This window comes from Sardina pilchardus, chromosome 18 (genome assembly GCF_963854185.1).
Source record: "Sardina pilchardus chromosome 18, fSarPil1.1, whole genome shotgun sequence".
Taxonomy (NCBI): Eukaryota; Metazoa; Chordata; class Actinopteri; order Clupeiformes; family Clupeidae; genus Sardina; species Sardina pilchardus.
Genome location: NC_085011.1, coordinates 26,940,149 through 26,961,702, shown reverse-complemented (window position 1 = coordinate 26,961,702; position 21,554 = coordinate 26,940,149).

Below are 21,554 nucleotides of genomic sequence, written 5' to 3'. Positions count from 1 at the left end.
CACACACACGCACGCATAACACAGGAAGAGGGTGCATGGCCCGCCAGGAATCTGTGGCTGTAACAAAAGAAGGCAAATTTGCAAACGTGTTTCAAACTTTTGTCAGTACAGGTCAGCGCGGTCCACTAGCGACGCACACAATCACGAGCAGAACTCCAGTAGTGACCCCTCCACCGAGTAGATCACCCTTAGACCTCTTTCATTCATTCATGTCAATGCTAAATAGAATTAGCTGGAGTCGCGCGAATGTACAGAGTGACGCAGGCTAGCTCATAAACATCAGCGCAATTCCCTGACCGGCAGCTCTAGTCTGGACACTGTGCTCTCCGTTCTCTGACTTTGTTAGCCATTGTTTAGACTTAAAGACAGGTAATTAAGCATGACATCAAGGGTCATCCATTTAATGACCCCCATTTCTGACTGGGGCTGTTACAGAGCGCGCAGGACTTTAGCCTCAATTATGGACAAATCTCACCAGTGAATGGGGAGGGCACTTGCTCATGGAAGGACAATACAATAGCAGGTATGTTGTTCTCCTAGTTTTGTCCTATTCGTTCTCTCACTCATTCTGTCTTTATTTCTGTCTGTGACCCCTTGACCTTACTAGCATGACCTTTGGAGAAGAGGTGGAGTCCAACGCACACCCAGTTACTCGGAATAAAATAAAAAAGAATGTTTAAAGACAACAGATTATAAATGGGGAAGTGGGAAAAAAAGAAAGAGTGACAGAATGAATGAGAGAAAGACAAGAATAAAAAGGAAAAAGACAATTACATTAAAGTAAGAAACGGGAGAAACCAATGGCATATTATAAAGACTCTATTCGACAGACATAAATGTCAACGAAGTAAAATGACATATCAGCCAAGACACACTGATCTCTCCACCTGCATTGTGTGTGTGTGTGTGTGTGTATGTGCGGTGTGTCGACTTAAGGCATATGTGTGTGTGTATATATGCAAGTTCTGTCAATCACTCTCCCGTCGCACCTATGAATGTATACGTATCCATTTGTCATGCGGTTCAAGGCCTTGAGTGACAGCAGCTACTGTGAGTTAAATAAACATGGAAACCGTAGTTATTCCTCCCCATCTTTCTCTCTATCTCTCTCTCCCCCCCTCTTTCTCTCTCTCTCTGTCTGCCCCCTCCTGTCCCTGTGTATCTCTGCAGTCTTTGGTGGGGGTAATTCAGATGTCAGCGCGCGGCTGTTCTCTCGTCAGGCGCGGCGCTCGCTCTCCTCTGCCGTCATTGTTCCCTTTGTTCCCCGCGCTGCTCGCTTATCGAGCGGGACATCGCCGAGCACCGCCGCCGCCGTCGTCGCCAAAACGAGAACGAACGAGCGAGAGATAGCGGCGAGGCAGGAGGAGAGGAGAGGAGAGGAGGAGGAGGAGGAGAGGAGAGGACAGAAAGAAATGACACGCTTTCAGAGGCGTCCTCTGTGTTGTCGCTCTTGCCACACACCCACCACCACCACCACCACCTCCCCGCGTTCCTAACACCCCCCCCCTTCTCGCTTTACCCCCACCCCACTGTACCCCCCCCCCCCCCCCACCTCGGTTCACCCTCCTCGAGTGGTTGTCATCTCAGCGCGCCATGGTGACAGCTCCCACTGCTGAGAGAGCGGCTCGGGAGGCGAGTGTGGTTACCTAGCGCCTCAGCCTCTGGAGATGTGTCACCTCGACGACAAGCTGTCTGTCTGTCTGTCTGTTGATGTTGCCTGTCTGTCTGCCTTGCCTCTCTTTTCTGCCTGTCTGTCTGCTTGCCTATTCTGTCTGTCTGTCTGTTTCTCTCCTCTGTCTGTCTGTCTGTCTCTCTCCTCTCTTTGTCTGTCTATCTCTCTCTCTCCTCTGTCTGTCTGTCTGTCTGTCTATCTCTCTCTCTCCTCTGTCTGTCTGTCTGTTTCTCTGTCTGTCTATATTTCCTATATGCCTGCATGTCTGTTTGCTCTGATGTCTGTCTGTCTTTCCTCTCTCATGCCAATTTGCCCTTTTCATCATCTGTCTGTCTGTCCTGTCTATCTGTGTGAGTGTGTGTGTGTGTGTGTGTGTGTGTGTACACGTGCATGGTTGTGAGTGTGTGTGTGTGTGTGTGTGTGTGTGTGTGTGTGTGTGTACACGTGCATGGTTGTGAGTGTGTGTGTGTTTGTGTGTGTCTGCATGTGTATGTGTGTGTGTTTGCGTGCGTGCGTGTACAGTACATGTGTGTATGTGCGTGTGTACGCCTGCTTGCATGTCTACCTATCCTGTCTATCTACTTGTTTTGTCGGTCTTTTGGGATTTTCTGTGCCTGCCAGCCTCATCTAATGTGAATGCCATTGTGGCTGAGAGTATCTGATTGCTTGATGTGCGTCACATGTGTGAATAGCACTCCACCATTATCACATCACAGCGCGTCACATAACGTCACGACATGTCACACAGCCTTCAAATCATCCCTACTTAACGCATCCTTTAGAGGCTTTAGTCTTCCTGCCTTTTATTCTGTCTGCTGCCCTCTTGTCTTTCAGTCACTCTCTACCTGTCTGTCTGTCTGTCGGTCGGTCTGTTAGTCTGTCTGTCTGTCTGTTATTTGTCTGTTTGTCTGTCTGTTATATGTTTGCCTGCCTGTCTGTCTGCCTGTTTTCTGTCTGTCTCTCAGGCTCACTCATCGTCCCATCCCTGCTCTATCCCTGACCCACCCTAGTGCCATCACAGCACAGTGCCACCAGGGCATACCAAGTGCTACAGGGCATAGTGAACAGTGCTACAAGGCATAGTGGACAGTGCTACAGGGCATAGTGAACAGTGCTACAGGGCATAGTGAACAGCGTTACCAGGGCATTACCAGGGCATAGTGAACAGTGTTACCAGGGCATAGTGAACAGTGTTACCAGGGCATAGTTCCCACCACTTGTCTTTGTCAATAGGACTACGTGTCATTTTTTAATGGATGTCTGTATGTGTGTGTCTTCTGTACCTGTATGTGTTTTAGCCTTTTAAGTATGCAGTAGCATTCTTTTATTTATCTATAAATATACTACCTCAATGATATATAGCACTTGACAAGGACTTGCTTAATTTTGTTGTATCTGTTACTTAATGACAAATAAAGATATTCTATTCTATGCTATGCTATGCTATCCTATCCTATTCTATTCTATTCTATTCTATCCTATCCATAGTCTAATGCGTATGTAAATCCAGTAAAGGGATCTGATCTGATCTCCCTCTGCCCACAGCGCCAACATCTCAGCGTGCCAGCTGTTGATACATTACTCCACTGCACGTCATGACACATTACACTAGTCATGTATTACTAGTCACGCCGCGACGTCATCACGGCTAGATGGGAACACACACGCAGGTGCCACATTTGCATTGGGCCACAGTGGGATATCTCACCTGTTCTTTAAAACCTGTCTCCGTTCCTGTTCGTCTTGTGTGTACTCGGCCTCTGTCCATACATTGCACACGTTTAAAGACCTACCTCATTTATAAGCTGCTGTCGATAACAAATCTACGCATGCTGACATAATGTAGTATACAGTATACAGTATCAATGTGATATTTGTTAATTTATGAACATTAAAAATGTAAAATAAAGATATAAAAAAAGTCTATCGACTGAAGGAAATCTTAATGGTGCTCAAGTCCCATTCGTCTTCAGTTATTATTAGCCTAGCGTCTAACTCACACAGAGGAAGTATAAAAATATAAATATAAAAGCCTGAGCATTGACCCTTGTTCAGTTTATTGACAATTGTAAATGTGTCAAATTATATCTATTTACACTCATGATTGGGAAATAAACAGAAAACATCAAAGCAAGCATTATTACCTTGTGTCACTGCACCTATTGAGGTCATTATGACCGCAACATTTTGGGCTTCTGTAATTGTGTGTGTGTGAGTGAGTTGGTGTGTGTGTTTGTCTATGTGTGTGTTTGTGCATTTATGTGTGTGTGTCAGTGTGTGTGTGTGTTCTGTTATTATTGAATGTGAGACAGCAGGTCTGGTCAGAACATCTCTCATAAATAAGACATTATCAGAGGAAGAAAGGAAAATGTTGTGATAACCATTTATGCCTGGTGAACAGTTCATTCACTCTCTCCCTGTACACACACACACACACACACACACACACACACAAACACACACACACACACACCCTCCTCCTCTGAGAATAGATGCACAGCAGGAGAGAAGAGTCTTTATCCTCCTCCTCAACACTCACAACGGCCATCTCCATCCCAGGGCCTCTAGCAACAGTAAGGTCTTGTGGGTGTCAATAAGGGTTACAGCGGAAATGTGCTAGAGAGGGTACTCTGTGTGTGTGTGTGTGTGTGTGTGTGTGTGTGTGTGTGTGTGTGTGTGTGTGTGTGTGTGTGTGTGTGTGTGTGTGTGTGTGAGAGAGAGAGAGAGAAAGCAAGACAGAAAGAGAGAAAGAGAACAGAAAATCAATTGTCAAATCAATGAAATGAAATAAAAAGGAAGATTTATGATAGAGTTTAAAAATGATGACCAAAATTAAGTTAATCGTGTTTGAATATGAATATGACTTACACTGTATACTAATAGCATATTCTCAGGTGATATCTGTGTGGAAATAGAATGGATTACCTGCCCTAATTATGACCACTCATGAAACACACTCATAAACTTCATACAATGCATTACTATACAGGACTGCAGTCAGTAGAAATGAGAGAAGATTTACTTGACTTTGTCCTCATTTAACAGTGGACAGTCGTTAGTATGATATCCCATTAAGATATTGTAGATGTTAGAGGCTCTTAGGGAGTAAAATAAGCAGCTTTAACTGCAGAGCAATCATGCCATTTGATCTCCATAGTTAACTGTAACCCTGTAGGTCAGATGTCTTTTTAGTATCAAAAGGACAGCAAAACAACATACCTGCAGTTCATTGCCGTTTCTCTCCTCTCCTCTCCTCTCTTCTCTTCTCCCCATCCTGTTTCGTCAGTCCAGCCCCTGCTTTCTCCCATAAGGCCACATTCTGTAGCCCTGGGACACACTAACACTCCCACAAAGACACAAGCATGCTCTCTCTCTTTTCTCTCTCTCTCTCTCTCTCTCTCTCTCTCTCTCTCTCATACACACACACACACACACACACACACACACATACACACACACACACACACACACACACACACACACACACACACACACAAGGGTCTGGATCTCTGGGCGACACTGTGCCCAGTCAGTCCCCTCTCCTGAGCAACAAAACCCCAGAGGAGGCCAGGCCACCAGGGCACAAAAGACCAGCGGAAACCAGGCTAACTTTTTACATAGCAACCCCCCCCCCCCCCCCCCCCCCCAACCACCACCACCATGGCTCTGGCTCTTTCACTCTCTTTTTCTCTAAAAAACACACACACACACACACACACACACACACACACACAGACAGACAGACAGACACACACACACACACACACACAGACAGACACACGCACACTCTCTCTCTCATACACACACTCACATGTAGGCCTACACACACACACACACATACACACACACACACACACACACACACACACACACACACACACACACACACTGAGCCCTCCGTCTGAAGAGTGCATTGGCTGGGGAGGTGGGGTGAGTGTGAGCCGAGGCTGAGGGTCCGAGGCTGAGGGTCCAGGATGGGGGTGTGTTGTTGTGCACTGGGAGGGCAGGAGCAGACACTCAACTTCCCCCGGCTCTCTTGGAGTCGGCCGTCTATGGTACGCCTGGGCACAGCTACGAGAGAGAGAGAGAGAGAGAGAGAGAGAGAGAGAAGACTAAATCACCCCTCCATTCTGCTTCTCTATCTTTCTACCTCTCTCTCGTCCCCTAGCTCCCTCCTAATTCTCTCTCTCATTCTTTCCCACTCGTTCTCTATCTCTCCATCGCCATCACTCATCTTTATTCCTCTCTTCTCTTCTCCTCTCCTCTTTTCTTGTCTCCTCTCCTCTTCTCTGTCCCTGTTTATCCTCTTCAGTATGGATGCTGCTTTAGCCCTTATTAATCAGAGTGCTTGGAATGCCAGTGAGCTTCTGCAAATTGCCATCCTATTGCCTTTCATTCGTTTCTCTTTCTCTCTCTCTCTCTCGCGCTCTCTCTCTTTTTTCTCTTTTTAGTTTTTTTTCCAACATGTTTGTTCAACAGCTTTTCTTAGTCTCTTTGCTTCCTCATTCACACAAACACACACACACACACACACACACACACACACACATTCACACAGGCTGTTGACAAAGGTGTGTGTTGAGTCTCAGGGGGGTCAACGGTTCAACGGCTCGTTCCCTGGAGAGGTTCTGGGCTCCTCCAGACGCCCGCGGAACAATCGCCGCCCTCGACACCGCTGTCACCATCAAGACGTCCCGGTCTCGCTCAACAACCAATTAGCACCGTTAAGGGAAGGGGGACTTCACAGCTGCAGCCACAGAGATGCAGAGATGCCATCTCATCAGCCATGTACGTTACATTGCCTTACATTACATTACATTACATTACTTTACTTTACATTACTTTACTTTACATTACATTACATTTTTAGCCAAAGCGACTTAGAACAAGGAAAACAGTTTAAGCTTTTTAAAGCAATTCTCACCACAATTCTAGGATTTTGTTTTTAAAAAAAAAAAAGGTAAAGTGTAATAAGTGCATCGGCGAAACAGTCAAGTGTCAGTTCTAGTCAGGTGGTAAGTCTAGGATCAGCAAGACTAGATGTACAGTAAGCAGTGCTACCAGAGCAGATGCATGATAGTGTACGCTCCATCCCATGGGCATTTCCATGCTGCTGCGTCCTGTATTGGCACAGCCGTGTCAGCTAGTGATTAGCCATAGCAATGACGTAACACCACACACAGATAAGATTTGTTATAACACACATATAAATGATTATACATGGGCACACGTAAGATGCCTATAGTCTACAGTAGTTCTTTCCTTATTGTTTCACAACAACAATATCATTCCCAATAACAATATCACTGTTACTCTGGAAGACAAAGATTCACAACAACAATATCTTTGTTACACTGAAAGACAAAGATCAACAACAACAATATCATAAATGTTGCGCCGTTGTAAAAATAAAAATTCAATGTATTGAATAAACATTTTCTGTAAATTCAAAGAGTATACATACCCGAAACGTTAAATGTAAAATGCTTCACTAGAGACGGGCGTGGTCCTGTGGCTAATCCTATTAGCTCTGTTTTGAACACTGCATTTAAGGACTCCTACGCTCTCCGCCCGCCAATCACGCCGCTGTCCTGCATTCCAGGAGATCATAATTTACCGTCTGGTGTGTTGCCGTCCGGTGACATTTTTCGTCAACACGCTGAGAGCGCGCACAATAGGGAGAGGCCGCGCAGCCCTTGAGCCTGTGCATATGGGATCTGTGCATGAAATCTATAATGGTAAACATTGACGGACAGAGTTGGTTTGTGTCCACTGGAGTGAGATTGGTACACTTGTGTGAAGAGGCCCATTGTGGTCAAGACTGTGAATGCCCTTAATAAAGCCCTCAGAGAAGACCTATTGTGGCCCGGCTTTTCTTCAGGCACAAAATTAGGCTTCTCTTCCCCTTTCTTTTCCTTTCCCCTCCTCCTCCTCCTCCTCCTTTCCTCTCTCTCCACCTCTCCCTCCCTCCCTCTCTCTCTCCCCCTCTCCTCTCACTCTATAAAAACCCCACCATATGAAGTGGTTCATTACGGTGCCGTGGCCCCTTCTCAGGTACTGGGCTGGGCCATTCAGTCCTCTCCAGTGTGTGTGTGTGTGTGTGAATGTGTGTGCATGTGTGTGTGTGTGTGTGTGTGTGTGTGTGTGTGTGTTCTCCAGTGTGGAAACTCTGCCCAAGAAAGGAAAGAGGGAAGCGCGCAGCACAAAGGTGCTGTTAGCACTTCCTGGGTAGAATTACCAGCTTTCCTAAAGGTACAACTCTAATTACCTTGGCCATTGTGAAGATACATGGATGGCCTGTGGTGTGTGTGTGTGTGTGTGTGTGGGAGTGGGGGGTGGGGTGGGGTGAAGCCCACACACCTCACCACAAAGACACACCACACACCACACACCACACACAGATACACCATACACCACACACACACACACACACACACACACGCACGGACAACACATGACCTTTTCACTCACTCAAATCCACATGCAGACACAACTATATCACTTCTCCCCCTCACTACTCTGTCACTCTCTCCATCTCTCATGCACACACACACACACACACACACACACACACACACACACACACACCCTTCACCTCTCTGTCCTGTGTGCATGTGTGCACGTCGATCTGGACACACTATGATACCACAGTTACTCTCCTAATTGGAGCTGGTGATCATTTCCTCTCCATAGCTGTCCTCTTCTCTCTCTCACACACACGCACACACACACACACACACACACACACACACACACACACACACACACACACACACACACACACACACACACACACACACACACACACACACACACACACACACACACACACACACACACACACACACACACACACACACACACACACGCGCCTCAGCAGCCAGACAGCCAGCTCTCCGAGAGAAAGTGTGTATAGTTAGGTGCTGAGAGAGACCCCTAGAGATGAGTAAGACATTCTGGGATGCATTGTGCAGCCTCCTCTCTCCTCTTCTTCCTCCTCCTCCTCCTCTCTTCTCCTCCTCTTCCTCCTTGGGATTGGCTTCAAATTCCAGTTCGGTGAAGAGTTCTGGACACACATGACCAGTGAAGAGGTGGCTAGAGAAGTACTTGCACATTTAGAAAAAAAGCTGATATGTTGAACCAAAAATGGTACTGCATGCTTCATATATGGCACCCCAAAAGTTCATCAAAGGGGTCTTTAAAGCCTGCATGGCTCTCTCTCTCTCTCTCTATATATATATATACAGTGATGTATAAAGTACTAGAGATCCAGACTTGAGTAGAAGTACAAGTGCTCTATCAAAAAAGTGACTTGAGTAGAAGTAGAAGTGCTCTTTAAAAACTGTACTTAAGTGGAAGTACTAAAGTATTAAACATGTTTTGTACTTAAGTATTGCAAGTAGTTTATTTTTTTAAATACTACTCAAGTACTGAGAGTAAAAGTAGAAGTATTATGTAATTAGCTGATTTGCGAACGAGATGGGTGCAAAATAGGGGTGTAAAAAATAACCGATACGTATCGGTAATCATTCGGAACGTTAACAACGCGAGTGCATCGGTAGGCAAACCCCTGGATCGGTTTAAATGTACTATGAATCGATAGATAAATCGATTTTAAAATGACGAATCGGAAAACTAACGTTACAAGTTATGATAGGCTACTTTCAAAATCGTAAGACCAACCGTGATTTGCTAACACAGCGCCTAGCCTTCTCCAACGAGGGTACTGTAAGTAGCGTCATTGCTAGACAGTGGCAGCAACAAACTTGTCAAGTTTAGTGAAACGCAGATAACGCTGACGTGAACGTGTGTTGCAGTATCCTGAACTAAGACATTCAGTCGTAAGCACAAGCCTCAAAACTAGCTTCAGGCTACAACAAACACCCCTTGTCATCCTCCTGCATTCCCCTTTCCCCGTGTCTCCCCAAATGCTTCGGTGCCTTACTGTATGTTCGGTGCAGGTCTGAAAGTTGACTGAGGAGGGTAGTGCCTACCTGTCATGTGTTGAACGCGGTTCTCACAACGTGCGTTAGTAACCCTCCTTATTTATGAAAGGTAATCCAGACAGACACTCTTTCCCAAGAGCTACAGCTACATCACATATTTCTAAACTATTGTGATTGGTTCAGCAGCTAAGTATAGGGTGATATGAATGTATCTCTATTAATTGGCCGAGTGATTTCGTTTAGAGGCATTTGGCCACGTTCTTATTATCAAAATGTTTGTTCAGTCTTTCAATCCAGTCAATCAAGTCTTTTGGAAAAAATGTAATTAATGACATGCAATTGTAGCCTAACTTTTCTCATGCCATTTAAAGTAGCAAAAAAAAAAAAAATCTGCAGTAGCCTATGGAAAATAAAATGAGATTAAGAAATAAGAATATTGCATTTTGGGGCCTATTACTGCATCGTATCGAATCGTATCGCATCGTATCGAATCGCACTGAATCGTTCTGTATTAAACCGCATCGTCTGTGAATCGTATCGTAGCTTTATGAATCGATACGAATCGAATCGTCTTAAAAGGGAGAGATTCACACCCCTAGTGCAAAAGGTATCAGCAAAATCTTTTAGTGCAGGCCCCTTGGCAGACACACGGGGCCCATAGCCTAGGTCCTAGACTAGGCTATAAACATGTGGTAGTAGTTAAACAAGGTGAATAAATATAACTGTATGGGTTTCCCAATGTCATTTGTAAGGGTGTTATGACCGATACAACTCACTTTTAATACAATAATAGGTATACAGAATCATTGATCGTCTGTAGCCATCTATCTATCTATCTATCTATCTATCTATCTATCTATCTATCTAATGCATCAGTCAGTAGCCATAGCATGAAAAATACATGATAAGACTAGTGTCACAATTGTTTTAACATAAGTTAAGAATTTTGATACTGATTTGATATGGGAGCCCCACCACACCAGTGGAGACCAGACATTACAAGGCATACAGTACTTCCCCACACTCAGTGAAAAGGTGGCTTCATATCATATGTTTGTATTTCAAACATTTTGAAATTCATATGAAGTTTACATTAGGCCTATTTATGATCTGCACAATTAGTTAGAATACATAGTATGTTGAGTATTTGATATAGATTTTTTAATTTTGACTCACATTTTACACTATTGTCATATTGACTTACATTTATCTTTAATGTCAACTGTCTAATTGAGTGCCTGTCACTTTAAAAGAACGTGAGAGTAATTAGGCCTCAGTCATGGTAGGTTATCCGGCTAGTCTAGAATAGGCATAATGCATAGAAATATGTTGAAGCAATGCTTATGTTTTCTATGTAATTTATGTAGTTTAAATAAATGTTCTAAAACCAAACAAGTGGAAGAACACAATATTCAAGTAGTAGGCTTATCGTGGGGTGCTACACAGACTGAAGTCAGAGACCAAGAAGAAATGTTGCAATTTAAAAACGGGATTAGGCTACTCGAGAATGACTTATTGTACAAATTAATGCTTCTCATGTAGCCTAACTTCACCTTTATTTTTCGCGAACCCTTAATTACAGCAACTATTTAATACAATTGGAAAGCTAAGATCGTGCTGTCAACAAGTGACACGCATCAGTGTGACTAGGACTTTGTGAGCAATCCGGAACGGATTTGTTCGTGACCGACACACCAGTAACGAGTAACGATGGAGCACATAAAAAATGTATCGGAGTAAAAGTACTATACTCATCGAAAATATGTAGTGAAGTAAAAGTAGAAGTAGCAGAAAAAAATAATACTCCAGTCAAGTACAGATACTGCATTTCAGTACTTAAGTAGAGTAGCCTACTTAAGTAGTTCTACTTCGTTACTATACATCTCTGCCTTTATATGACGGTCAAATACAACAAAAGAAAACATAAACGTGCGATTTTACATGTACAAGGCCATTCCCATATGTTAAGAAGGCGCTACGATTTGTACAAAGCCCCCAGGGTCTGTTATCCTATCATTTCCACTCAGAGACACCTGTTTCTCCATAGGCTTCCATTGATCTATCGGTCGACAATGGGTGCGTTTCATGTAGCGTTTATACGTCCTCCCTCGCTCCTCGATGCCTCGATCCTCACTGATCTACATAAAGAATGATGGGGGGGAAACAATGGGATAGTCTATCCAGTGTTAGTTATAGATCAGTGGGAACGCCCCTCGAGGATCGAGCATCGAGGATCGAGGAGGCATAATGAGAGGCACCCATTGCCCCTAGCAATATGGCGGCGCTCTTGCCGTACGTTCTAGAGTCCAATGCGGTGTCTATGTATACAGTACTGTATATGTCTATGTTGTTGATGGTGTGTATATGCCCATCCTTGCGAAAGTCAAAATACTTTCTTGAACACACTCTTAATATATAAAGGCTTGTAGAGAACAGGTTTTACGTTGGCTAATAGTACTGACTAGTGTGGCAAGGCTAATTTCACGTCAGTTAACTATGGTTTTGTTGTGAGTTGAAGGCAAATTAATTCTGAAACGTAACGTTACTCATGTAGTCACTTTATTATAATAGTATTCATACAGTCTTAACCTGTCTAATTGTATTAAAGTAAGTTAGCCTACCTGTTAGCTCGTTGCTGCCATAGCATAACGTAACGTAAGCACTCAGCCAGGGCAGGATAACTTCAGAAAAGTGTCCATTTCTTTGCCCAATTGAATTGTTAAACCTTACATTTTCTGTGGTAATGTAAAGGCAAACGTTTCCACTTGTCAAACGATATCCGTATGATCTGTGTCCTGTTACTGTTGTCAAATGCCGTCATTTGAATGTTGGTTGTCAGACAGCTTGCAGTTGTAGTGAAATGGTAACGTTCGAAGTGGCAGAACTGACGGCATCTCCTATTTTAAACCATCAAAACGGCGAAAAGTCATAGTTTTTTTTATGAAACGATTATATGTCAAATATTTAAATAAATCCGACAATATATTTTAATGAGTTTGGGTGTGTTTTGAATTGATCTCATCAACATGTTTATTTTTTCTCCATGTAAATAGTGTTATTTTTTGTTTTCTTCACTTAGTTTAGCTACTTGTAACCATGACATATAATTTATGCCCATCGATTGAAATATTTATGAGTTTTGAGGACTTTATAGCCCAAAACTCCTTCAGCTCACCATAGGTCTCCATTCATTTACGGGGGAATGTTGCCCCTACCAATATGGCGGCCGTATTCCACGTTCGTTCTAATAGAACTCAACGGACAATGCGGTATCTACCTATATATATCTATGATCAACAATATGTTTATGTAGGCTATTAGCTATTTCAAATGTTGACTTTCTATTACAACCTACAGTGTGACCTAAAGGTAAGCCTAAAAGGAGGCTGTCTTAAAGGCTAACTGCCTAGTTACAACACCAATACCCACTCACCCCCCAATTATTTTTATGCCATGTTCTATACGTAAAGAAATCTGTGTATTAGTTGTTGTAAACAAACAAACAAACAAATAAACAAACAAAAAACAAGCAAACAAACATACTTACAGCTTACTAGCTGAATGAGGATGCTATTTTACAGGTCAACCCCATGCTGTGTCCTTTCATCTCCTCCCAGTAGTGGTCAGCTCTCAGCAGCCATTGATTGACACATGGAAGTAGTTTCTGAAATCCTTTTACAGTTAGTCACCATGAGCAGATCCCACTTGACCAACCCCGCACCTCAAGCCTGACCATGGACACACACACACACACACACACACACACACGGCCACCGTGCTGATGGGATCTAACTCAATCTCAGGCGTAACGAGGTTGACCTCGGACACGACACAAAGGCTTGATGACCAGACCTCAAGTGGAGGCTTACAGGAGCTCTCTTGGGCTGGTTGGTATGTGGCAACAATCATACACACACACACACACACTCTCTCTCTCTCTCTCTCTCTCTCTCTCTCTCTCTATCAGGGGTGTAATGGGAAAGAGAGTCAGCTTGTCTGCTTGCCCTTTCAGAGGGCCAGTCATAAGACAGACCGGCAGAAAGACAGACAGATGGCAAACATGTAAAGTGTACAGTGCCTAATGACCAGTAGGCCTACAACACTGCCCTGTGGATGAAGATATGTATATTTCTTATTTCTTATATTTATCTGTCTATCGATCTATTTATCTATCTATACTGTATATGTGTGTGTGTGTGTGTGTGTGTGTGTGTGCGTGGTCTTAGGTATCCCCCCAACATTATGTTTTCAAGACTGTAGCTGTATGGGCTCCTTGGCTGCAGGCTCCTTTAACCCTAAGAGTAAAACAGTCCTGAGCACTTGCTGATGGGAGAGGCCCGTGGGTAGCTGTCAGACTGTAGCTGTGATCAGGGCTGGGCTGGGATTACACCCTGCAATCCCTCTACATGGACGGGGGTCAAAGGGAAGCAGAGCTTGATCCAATCACTCACAACATGATTTGGAGAGACGCTCTGTCAAGATGGCCCCACTACCCTCGTGGATCTCCATGGAGGACCTCAACAGCAACACGGCCTCAGCTCAGCTACGCAAATGATTCTGCTATGTTATAGAACAATTACTTCTCTAAATGGTCAATTCATTAAATTAACTGTATAGTTTATTATTATTTCATTCATTTGGCTGATGCTTTTATCCAAAGCGACTTAGAGACTAGAGTCTTAATGATAAATATATAGTGTTTATTGTTTGGATAGTGTCAAAACTCGTACAACTTGGATAGTGTTCTTATGGCACTGTTTTTTTTAGTAGTTTCTAAAGACAATGGCATTAAGCCACTGAATTTACCTCACCAGTAAAGGCCTACACAAACAAACAAACATACAGTAACTGAGAAATAGAGCACAGGATAAGGTTGGAATATTTTACTTACAAAAAAAAAGGAAAACATATGCATTTTATCTATCATTGCGTAATAAAGGTAGAAAAGGGAAACCATACTCAGACACTGATGTTCATAGCCCTACATTAAAATAAGATGACACAGCGCACACGGCAATTAAAGACAAAGGGATGCAAACGTTTCTTCAGTGTTCACAAATCGCATAAAGACCTTCATTCGGAAAGTTACATATGTTTGCAATGCCTGTCCAGAGATTTAGCTGTAAATCGGTTCCTAAAGTAGGCTACAGTCACATGCAAACGCCAAGGACATTTATATTTTCCCATGTACAAAACAAATGAACGAATCACACGCCGTAATAAACGTTGGAAAGAAAAAAGCTGTAGCCTACATATCCAAAGGCCAAAGCTGAAGCAGTTCTACGAGAGAGGTAACTTGCCCCTGACCCTGGCAATTCAGCCTATAGTCAGGCGGGCGGTGGGCTGCTTCCCCCTCGGTCCCCCGGCCCCCTACCTCCCCCTCCTCGCTCCAGGAGCACCGGCCCGTCGACTCCCTCCTTCTCCCTCCACTTCTGCCATTAAATATTTAACGCAGAACCGGAACTATATGAAAGATTAAGGCTGCATAAAAATAATTACGGATTATCGCAATGAAAAATGCATGCGTGGTGTAACCTAGGAGTTCATGATATGAACAATACAATATTAATGGTCTGCAGAGCACACATATCTACTAATTAAAAGATTTGCTCAAGCTCTCTCTAGGTTTGGCTGAGAGCAGTGCATATGTGATTGCGTGTTACTCTCGTATGGTCGCTGGCGCTGCAAGTAAATGCAACGAACAATGGAGGAATCACATTAAGGCGAAACATTTAAATACCCATTTAAATCCATGCCCTTGGTAGCGCAAAAGCATTCGATTCACAATTGTAATTTCAATTAGATATTGCAGGGTTTTGTCGACACTGTGAAAGAAAGGCATTTATTCAAATGACTTCCTGCGGGGTTTACATAAATATTAAGGTGTTAAGGATTATCAACTGTTAACTGCTGCATTGTTAGTGCCATGTCTGAGATCTGAGGTCGATTTCTATTCAACTATGATCATTATTTTTGTCCCGTAATTATCACGTGGGTTTGGTTTAAATTAGAAGTTAGGCTACTTTCAAAATATGGCATATGGAATAAAAGTATACCATTAATGTCGTTGGCTATGACATAAGCCTATTTTAGAGTATAGGGTATAGGCCTACAATTATCCAGATTAATGCTGATCAGACAACCCACAGTGCGAAAAGCTTGTGTGTAAAGAAGACCTCTGCATCCTTTATTAAGAAATGAGTCTTTATGAGAAGACCAAGCTTTAAGAGAACATGCAGAGGCCTACAAGGTAGACTGTGTTCTGTCTCAATATGGTGCATTTCTTGTAGCTTACCGGAGACGATTTAATGTGGCCAGACCAGAAGGCAAACGCTTACAGGCGTTTATGAGGAAAATAGAGACGCTCAGGCAAACAGCTGTGGACAAACCACAATCACTCACGACTGCGAAACTGATTTGTTATTCTATATAGGTCTATTTAAGTCTCCTGTTCGCAACACACACACACACACACACACACACACACACACACACACACACACACACACACACACACACACACACACACACACACACACACACACAGACAAACGCAGGCCAGAGACTAGGCTCGCGGCTGAATGGTCCGGCGCAGGTCTTTTGTCAGAAGATTAGCGACAGATTTAATGGCATTATAGATTTCCAAACCATCTCCGTGATTGCAGGAAATTATTAAAAATAGATTACGGACTGAGCGGACACTCGCAGACCAGCAGACAGTCGGCCCACTACTGCCGAGCTTGTGAGTCAGTATTTATTCAGTCGATTAATGCCACAATTGGCCGTGTGATTGCGTAAACACGGGCTATAGATACAAACTGGTAAATTCAAATGTATCAAATCAGCCAAGATAACCTCGTCACTGTTTTTGTTGTTGTTGTCGATGTATTTTCAAGGCAATAAACTGATTCATTTTTCAGACCAGCTGTTGACGTGGTAATGTAGGCTATTATAGACTAGGTGTAGTACAGTATACTTTGGCTGGTAGACTATAGTAGGCAGTGTACTGTCTATAGCCTGCTTAATTTGAAAATGTGTGTAGCCTTAATCAATATGGATGCACATGCAGACACTGCTATACCAAATATCTTGCTGTAAATGCAAGAAGAATGCATTATTTTTTTCAAATGTGTGTTTCCAACATTAAAGTGTTTTTCAGAAATTGTATAAATTGAAGCCGAATATTTTTAACAGCATATTTCACTTACTTAAGACAACATATTTTATTTACTTAAGTCTTACCAACTCAATTATTCAATGTCAGTTTATCTATAAATGCCTTCAGCAGTTGAATGCTGGGTAAAACCCCCCTATGGTTTCTGCCTAAAGCTGATTTCCTATTCAAAAGGCTAGCAGACACTAAAAGTAATTACCTGAGAAATGACTATGTATTAAAACACAAATTTAACAATAGATTGAAAAGTGCCGTTCTCAAAAATGTAAATAGATATGTGTTCACCTGAATGAGTTATAAATGGAGCAAAGACAAATACATTCAATGTTAAATACTGAACGCATTGCATATAAGGTTACTTAAATGAATCATAAAATAAAACATACATTTAGAAATCAACACAAAATACATATATGGGATTTGTAGAATATATCAGGAGATGTAAGTTAGATTATCATTAAGGATTTTATTGTAAATTCCAATTCTGTTTATAAATATGTGGCTGGGAGAGACACAGGCTGAGAGACAGAGATAAATAAATATTACATTTTCATCAAATTACTGGCAATAAAATATTAGGATATAGCAATATGCGTTATATATAAAATAAATATTAGGCCTATATAGCCATATTTAGTATACATTTCAATGGCCCAATAATACTATGATGTTATTGCAGGGGTTTAAAGCTACCTTTTACCTGTGCTAATTCTCTGCATTTACCACTGCCATCATTATTTTGGTGGGGATTGTCAGCTCCCATTAACAAGAGGAAAAAGACGTTAGGAGGCAAACACACACACACACACACACACACACACACACACACACACACACACACACACACACACACACACACACACACACACACACACACACACACAGAGTCAGTGCTGTGGGGGGCCGCTTCAATTAGAGGGGTCTTACACACTTAAGCTCAAATATTTGGCTGCTTTCTCTGTTCAGCTGAAGCAGTAGCTATGCATGCATGCTCAGTGTGTGTAGCACTACTCAGATGATACAGTGTGTGTGTGTGTGTGTGTGTTTGCTTCACAAATGCCCTTTGAAATGGGGACTTCCTGTTAGCCTGTTGGGCCAAGTGTGTGTGTGTGTGTGTGTGTGTTTGGGTGTTTCTTATGTGTGAGTATCTGTGTGAGGCAGAAGGAATTCATGTTGATTTCCCAGTCCAACACAACTACAGCAGCCTCCATGGTTGACAACAGTATCCACCACAGAGCCCTGGCCAAGATATAACAAAAGCCTCCACCTCTCCCTCATTTTCTCTTTGTCGCTCTCTCTTTCCCCCTCTCTCCCTCTCTCTCTCTCTCTCTCGCCCTCCTTCATGCATGTATGCTCCACAGAAGAGAGGTGAAAGGATGTGTCCCGTCCTCGGGTAGCGCTTCTCTCTTGAAGGAGGCCAGTTGTGCCCTTTACAGTGGTCAGCATGGACAGGGCTAACAGCCAGGCCTTTGGCCATTATGTTGACCTGGTGTGTTTTGCAATCTACAGGCTGCAGTGATTAGCTAAAATAGTTTCATATGAACACTTATGTGATGGGCTCCCAAATCATACAGCCACTGATGAAAAATTATGAAAATGAAAAACTATGAAAATGAAATAATTTTTTTAACCTGGGGTGGAGAGGATGGTGCCCTCCCCTGACTCACACATGCCCCCCCCCCCACACACACACACACATGCCCCCACACCCCTCCCTTTGTCTCGTTTCCAGCTCTCTCTCTCTTTTGGTGGATCTGATTAGATGTGTGTATGCCTACCCTTGCTATAAATCTGGGTGTGTTGAGTGAGTGTATGTGTGCTGTGTGTGTGTGTGAGTGTATGTGTGCTGTGTGTATGTGTGTGAGTGCGTGCATGCGTGCGCGCGCGCGTGTGTCAGCGGTCCGTCACCTCTCCAGCGTTAGCTAATCACCGTTCAGTGACACTCCGTAGAGCACGGGAGCTGTGTTTGCTCATCTCAGATTGGCCGCAGCCCACAGCACACACACACATAGCACACACACACATACACACACACACACACCGGCCGCCGCGCGGAATAGAGAAATCACCTCGGCCCTGTGACAGTCACGCTGCGCAAATTAACTCCTCAGCATAAGATGCTGGTTAAGTGTGCGGCGCATTGAGGCGATATCAATCTGCAAGTTTATTATTATTCTCCCAACCGCCACATCCACCCCCGCCACACACACACACACACACACTGCACACACGTTATCACAAAACACAGTCATTAAAAAGCATTTGACCTTTTTGCAATGTGGCACCTGAAATTACTTTCCGTCCTTATATTTCTCTGTCTCTCTCACTCCGTCTTTTTTCTCTCCCTCCCTCTCTCTCCATCACTCTCTCCTCAGACCAAATAACACTAGTGGCTGAATTGTAATGCAGGCGCTTCCCCCGAGTGGGAACCACAGACTAGACAGCCCCGAGGATGTCAGGCCTTTAATTAAATGTTGCATCTGCCAATTGTTTCATGAAAACAAAGCAGTCCAAGTAAATGGACAGGGGAGAGAGAGAGAGAGAGAGAGAGAGAGAGAGAGAGATTAGGGAGAGAAAGAGAGAGGGGGGAGAGGGAGAGATGAGGGAGAGAAATAGAGACAGAGGGGGAGAGTGAGAGAGAGAGATGAGGGAGAGAAAGATAGAGAGAAAGAGAGGGAACAAGAGAGAATGATGGAGAGAGAAAGGTGTGCTTGCTGTTCCATTAATATTTCAATGAATTGTTCATCCAATATTTCATTTCAGTATCCTATTAAATCAAATACAACCCATAACACTGGTGATACGTGTCATATTGTCTAGGTAGAGACAGACAAACAGGCAAGGGAAATAGAGGGAGAAATAAGAGAGAGAGAGAGCGAGGGAGAGAGCGAGAGAAGGAGAGAGAGAGAGAGAGAGAGAGAAAGGGAGAGAGGGAGAGAGAGAGATATCTGTCTTATATTTCAATGTTAACTGCCGGTTCAGCAGAAACATAGCCACACTGGCTTAGCTATTCTTTCTCACCACCCAGTTCAACACACAGCCTCACCCACAGCTCCTGCTGCTGTAACAGATGTGGTCGGCACCCGCTCGTCAACCAGGCCCTGATCCGACCCGGCCCACGAGTCCATCTGATCAGCTGCTGTCTGCAAATCCTCTGGCGGAGGTCGCTAACTGCATTTCTGTGTAACCAAACTGATTAGCACATGATTATCGACAGATAAGGGGGGGCTAGCAAACAGCTAATTAGCCAGTCGCCTCCTCCTGTTTAATCTACTGCCGCTAATCATGACAGCTAACGCTAACATACTGTAAATGTGTTGGAGTCCGCCATATCTCCAATGATGAGGCTTCAGGTTGTTGTTTAGAGATGAAGTTGAAGATGTCATTCCCCTGATGATCGACATTCTTATCAAGCGTAACAATATATGTGTGCGTTATTTACAAATAGAAACTAAATGCCCATGCATGCATATCACACTCAAGGTTATTTGCAATGTGATGGCATACAGTTTATATCAAATGAGTCAGTCCAATGGAGCACCCCCTTGTGACTCTAAGAGGTACTGATGAACACACAGGATACGTGAGGTGTGAGGGAAGCCCACCTGGCCCTGCTCTGGCTCTGATCCGGCGCGGTTGTAATCAGTGTGTGTGTGAGTGTGTGTATGTGTATCTCTCTTTCTCTCTGTCTCTCACTGTGTGTGTGTTTGTGTGTGTTTGTGTATGCTCTGTGATGTTTCAGGAGACCAGAGAGCGCTACGCTATGCTATGGAGCATGATGCTAGACAGACCATATAGTGGGACGCGTACCTCCCTTTTTTAAAAGGTTTCCTATGTTCCCTGCTTTTCTCAAATAAATATGTACTGTATGTATTGCGGCCGGGGAACATACTGTAGGACCCTTTTGGGGAAAAACGTGGAACATAGGACCTGGGGAACATAGGAATGCCCCCCGCTCCCCCCCCATAGTGCCATACTATGCTACGCTATGCAGCGTGATGCTATTCACCATGAGAGGAGTGTGTCCTCAGGCCATCTTAACCTTACACGACACACCGTAATGTAGCGTAGCGCCGTGTAGAGTGGCGTAGTGGCCCCTACACAGGAAGGAAGGTGTAAGAGCAGGCTTAGGCCCAAGGGGGGCTAGCGGGCATTTCCTACACAGCAGAAAATGGGATTTAACGCCCTATCACGGCAACAATGATGGGGCTCTCCACAGCAGCCGCCCGCCCAAGTGGAAGGAGGGGGCTGTGGGAGGTGTGTGTGTGTGTGGGGGGGGGGGGGGGGGTTTGGTTGGAAGAGGTTGGGGTGACATGTAGGTATGAAATCAACGTGACCATGTGGGACTGTGTATTGAGTGGCATGACCGTTTATCCTGTTACAGAAACACACACACACACACACACACACACACACACACACACACACACACACACACTGATGCCCAAAGGGCACAGAGCCCACTCAGTGCCACCTGTAGAAGGGATGCTCTCAAACACACATGCCGCTGGTGCCACAACACAGCCTCAGTAACAAGTGAACAGGGCTTTACTTACTCTCTCTCTCGCTCTCTCTCTCTCTCTCTCTCTCTCTCTCTCTCACACACACACACACACACACACACACACACACAAACACTTCATAGCCTCAGTTACAGTAAACAGGGCCTCATAACTTACTAGTAGATTTTTAGATGGTAAACAGCATGTCAGAAATGTTTTGATGCCAGTGTGTATACAACGAATAAGGATAATAACTATAC